Source organism: Protopterus annectens, chromosome 1.part2, assembly GCF_019279795.1.
Source record: "Protopterus annectens isolate FY-2018-M chromosome 1.part2, PAN1.0, whole genome shotgun sequence".
Lineage (NCBI taxonomy): Eukaryota > Metazoa > Chordata > Ceratodontiformes > Protopteridae > Protopterus > Protopterus annectens.
In genome coordinates this window covers 330809816-330815473 of record NC_056727.1, presented here as the reverse complement: position 1 = coordinate 330815473, position 5658 = coordinate 330809816, and positions in this window count along the sequence as shown.

Here is a 5658-nt window from a genome sequence, read left to right as displayed (position 1 = left end):
GGTGTCCTCAGATGTAGCATTCCTGACAGGGTTGGGTCAGACTTGGCTGTGTATGTCAGGCAAAGATCGCACCTAATTAGTCAATATGAGACAAAGATTCATTGCAGTTGTTGGAGTCTGTCCATATGGGGCAAGCATGTAGTACCTAAGATCCTCTTTGTGAGGTACATCTGCAGCCTCTCCTGTTGTTGCTGGTGTCCAGTGGGGTACATGGCAAATGGGCCATAGTACACATTGATTGGCCTACTGAGGGGTGTGCATAGGGAAACACTGTCCTTTTAATTCCCGGATTCAACATCCTGAGTCAGGAGAAGTGACACATGGAAAGACGTTCAGAAGACAGTGGCACTGTGGTGGTCACCATACAGCTCACTGTCAACCTGTGTTCCCAGTTCCATTATACCAACATCAGTGTTCAGTAGACTACCATCAATGTATTACTTTAGGGAACCATGTCGTACCCAAGGGAGCTGGCAGCACATCATCTGGCAATTGAGCTTATGTCCAGGGTTCTGACAACAGTCATAGGTCTCAGAGAGGCCTTTGTGAAGGATGTCAACCTCATGTGGGGGGTAATAATAGCATGCACCTTGTAGTCATCTGCAAACATTATTAGCCAGGGTGCCTTTCTATTGGGCTAGTCCTTAGAGGTGTGGATCCCAAACATGAGGGAACCCAGGTCCACAACTTGTGGGACTCTACTCAGGAATGTTCAGCAGTCTGACATGGAGCCAGTTTGCAGGCCACCTACTGATGTAGTGTGACTGCCTACCTGACTGTGTTTGTGTATGATTCCTGAGTGAGGAGCGATATCCAAGGATTAGATGGGCAACCTATATTGCTATCTATTTTATACTGTCACATAGTTATTGCACATGGCACAATGCTTATAGGGCTGCAGAGTGTCTACAGGTCCCTCTACGGTGGATGGCAACTGTGGACCTTGTAATGTGGACACTTGGACGTGCATGGTTCTCACACAAACACAACAACCCACTCACAGACATGATACTGTTCATACACACACATACACACACACACACACACACACACACACACACACACACGCACACACACACACACACACACACACACACACACACACACACACACACACACACACACACACACACACACTTCCCTGGACTGAGATTAGAACCCCTACCTATCTATTTATTCCTACTACAGTGTTAAACATTTATCACACGCGCCACAGAGCTTACAGGGTGAAGGTCGTTCAAAGGTACTTTTAAGGTGAGGAACATCACCAGCCCTTGTAAAGTATGGTAATGGGTGATGTACTGGGTGAGAGAGGCCACAAAATACTTTAAACTACACATATGCACATTTACACATTTTCCAGAACTGGGATTAGAACTCCTACCTAACTAGTTATTTGTATTTTAGTATTATGCACTTAGCGCACATGCTGCAAAGTCTACGGGGCTGAGGTTTGATGAAAGGCACTTCTAAGGTGACTGATATCTGTAGGATTGCTAAAGTAGGGGAAGGGGATGTGTACTCAGTTTGGACCCAAAAGCTTTACCTTATAAACACACACAGACACACACATACTTTTACATTTGCCAGGACTGAGATTACAACCCTCTACCTAACTAATGTGTTATGCAATTATCACACATGCCACAGAGCTTATGGGACTGAGGCCTGATGAAAGGCACTTCTAAGGTGACTAATATCTGCAGGACTGCTAAAGTAGGGAAAGGGGAAGTGTACTTGGTTTGAAAGGACCCAAAAGCTTCCACTATTAAACACACACAGGCACTTCTACATTTGCCAGGACTGAGAATAGAACTTTCATCTAATTAGTTATTTGTACTTTAGTATTACACAGTTATCTTATGCACCACAGAGCTTATGGGGCTGAGGCTTGATGAAAGCACTGCTAAGGTGACTGATATCTGCAGGACTGCTAAAAGTAGGGAAAGGAGAAGTGTACTGAGTTTGAGTGGACCCAAAAGCTCTTATTTGTAAACACACAAACTTTTACAAATGTGAGAATTGAGATTAGAACTCATACCTAACTAGTTATTTGTGCTAGAGTGTTATGCAGTTATCGCACATGCCGCAGATATTATGAGGCTGAAGCCTGATGAAAGGCACTTCTAAGGTGACTGATATCTGCAGGGCTGCTAAAGTAAGGAATGAGGGAGTGTACTGAGTTTGAATGGACTCAAAAGATTTTACATGTAAACACACACACTTTTACATTTGCCAGAATGCAGATTAGAACTCCTACCTAACTAGCTATTTGTACTACAGTGTTATGCAGTTATTGCATGTGCCACAGAGCTTACAGGGCTGAGGCATGATGAAAGGCACTTCTAAGGTGACTGATATCTGCAGGACTGCTAAAGTAAGGAAAGGGGGAGTGTACTGAGTTTGAATGGACCCAAAAACCTTTACTTGTAAACACACACACTTTTACATTTGCCAGGAGTGAGAGTAGAACTCCTAGCTAATTATTTGTTTGTACTAGAGTGTTACACAGTTATTGCACATGCCACAGAACTTATAGGGTTGAGGCCTCATGAAAGGGACTTCTATAGTGACAGACATCTTCAGAACTGCTAATGTGAGGCAATGGTATGTGCAGTGGGTGGGGAAGGCCTGTTCATTCCTAGATCCTACTGACATTTCTCTAAGTGTATGAGCATCCCTAGTGTGACCTTCTATAGTACATGTGGGACTCCATTCCAATGGATTGTTGTACTCCAGTCTGGTTTGTTTTGTGCTACAGCCATATGTCTCAACCTGTTGGTGTGGGATATCTGGAGATAGCATATCAAAATGGGGGGACAATGGGCCATATGGTGATTGTGACTATTTCTCTCAGTAATGTATGGGTTGCTAGGGTTACAGGGCTTGCTTTAGCAGACATCTGACATATATGCTATTTGACACTGACATATATTGTTTCAGTACCTCATGACATACCTCTTCAGATCATCACAGTGATTTACCAGAGGAATACAGGATGGATGATGCACACACCAGGATTATGGGCCAAATGCTACTCATTCTTGCACAATCCAGCCTGTTCAGAGACGTGCCTACAAGCAATTGACTGCTGGTGCTGTGGAAATGGTCCAACACCTTAGTGATATATTACAATGATGGAATCTCTGTGCATTTCTGTTCTGCCCTGGCCTGATTTCCAGTCCACAGCTGGGTAATATAAGTCAGACAGGATCAGGGTGACAGGCAGACTCCGGATAGATTTATAGGGGATAAGATATGTGGATGTGTGTGTCCTGGGTCAGATATGTTTGCCTATAGCTACCAGTACTTTGCATTGGGGACTCTTCGATGGTTGACTGCATTTGGAGTCTCTTGTGTTGTCAGACTGTTTGACCATCCTGGAGGTGTGTGCTTGTCTCACATATATGAATGGCCCACCTCATTTTGCTTGGTGGCCACATTTTGGGGTCAGGATGTTGCACAGGATGAGCAATCAGGGAAGGGTGTGTTACTCCCCATGGCTGTGGGCCAGGGTTCTGTGGGTGCAGACATGTCACCATCTTTCAGGGTTAGGACTACCTGCAATGAGTGCATTCCCATGTTTAGACTCCTAGCCCTGCCTGTTGACTGTACAAAGTATCACAGAATGTCCACATCCGTGACTCATATATCTTGTTGGTTACCCAAGCAAGTGTGGTTTTCAAGGACAAGTGTTTTGCAAGTCATTCAGGGTTGAAGTCACATATTACTGACAGTTGACATTGCATTTTCAGACTTCGTACCCATCAGACATTCCATGCTACTACAATCATTCCATCAACTTTATAACATTGTCAGAGCAGTATTTCAAAGGTATCTTTCTCTTTGGACCTTTTTCTCCCCATTATTTATGGCTTTGTCCAGATTTTTGTCTCTCTGACACTGGCAGGTTTTCTTCTAGCAGTTAGCAGCATGGCCTTTCTTTGCATTTTGTAGACTGAGTTATGTTGGTGTTATGGACCCCATGACACTCCCTAACAGGTGAGGCATAGGCATTTGCAAGAGGTCTGTAGGCTAGGTGTGTCAGATGCAGGCCATCTGTAGCCAGGCAGTGCATTCTGATGCTCAAATGTTCCCAGGATGCCAGCAGTAGGCAACCCTGGGATGGTACCAGTAAGCTGACTGTGGGTGTTACTGACAATTGCTTTCTGTTTGTGTTGAGGCATCACTTTAGTTGACGGCTGGATGCTGCTTAAGTTTAGGGACATGTTACTGCATTTCTATGGGACTATGGGAGGGGGACATATCTGTACACAATACACATTTGCAAAGACTGTGCTGATATTTGCTTAACATTTTGGTCCCATTTAGCATAGTGGTGTACCCTATCTTTGAGACTACAGTAATAACAGTATCAACCATAGGTCAGATTGTTCTCGCATAAACATTTGTAGTTTCAGACTTCTTACCTTTCAAAGCCATACTGCCACTGCTAGACCAGCTGAGATATCACTGCGTAAACACATGTAGGTAGGGATTTCATGGATGTCGCCATTTGGGAGCCTTTGCCAGGCATTTCTGTATGGTTTTCTACAGCTGATATGTTGGGTGAGGCTGGTGGTGGGTATAGGACCCCCACTTTGACATTCATGCATGTGACCTATAACCCCCCAGTTATTTGGCTCACCACATATACTGCAGTGGTATTTGTCAACTAGGGTGGTATTGCATGGGTGTAGTAGGCCAGTACTGGGGATGCACTTCCTGCTGTCCCACAGAGCTGTCAATTGTCTGTTGCTATCCCAGTTAGCCACCACATTCCCTTGCATGCTTGATCAATACCATAGATGTGCTATCAGAACATTCCACTTCATTCATTTATTTTGCTAAGGAGACTGGCCTACCTTGTGCCTGAGGCTGTTGTGAGGATGGTGCTTGAGGGCTGACTATGTTGCATGCACGCAGTACACTGCCTGTACATGGTAAGGTATAGGTGGTTTGATGTTTGGTATCCATTGTACTGTGTGTGTGAGTCAGAGAGAGTCTGGGGCCCTAAAGTGTCAGTGTATGTGCTATGCATTGCCTCTTTGCCAAGGCTAGGACATACTGGGCATGTCTCCATCTGCCTACAGGGGCAGGCTCAGGATGTTCTTCCTCTGAGTGTCTCTGTGCCCATGGAGACTTTGGCAATGGTGGGAGGCTGTGTGACCCAACCCCATTTTATTTATTTATTTATTTTATTTAACATTTGTTAAACAGGAAAGTCCGACTTGGAACAAAGCCAATTTTCAGTGGATGCCAGGGGAGAAAGGCTCCAGATGCATGTCTTTGTAATGTGGGAGGAAACTAAACCACCCGGAGGAAACCCACACGAATACAGGGAGGACATGCAGGCTCCACACAGAAGGCACCCCAGCCGAGAACTGAACCAGAGAACCTCTTGCTGTGAGGCAACAATGCTACCGCTGCACCACTGCACCGTCCATTTTGTTCCTGCTGCAGCTGTTTCCACAGAATCATATTGTGTAGCATGGCACATACTATGAACATATGTGCACATGCGGGTGGAGAGTACTGCAAGGCTCCACAATATATGTCAAGGCAGTGAAACCATGACTTGAGCATCCGAAACACATGCTCTATAATGATACTGGTCTGTGCGTGTGCCTCATTATGGTATTCTTCTGTGGGTGTGTA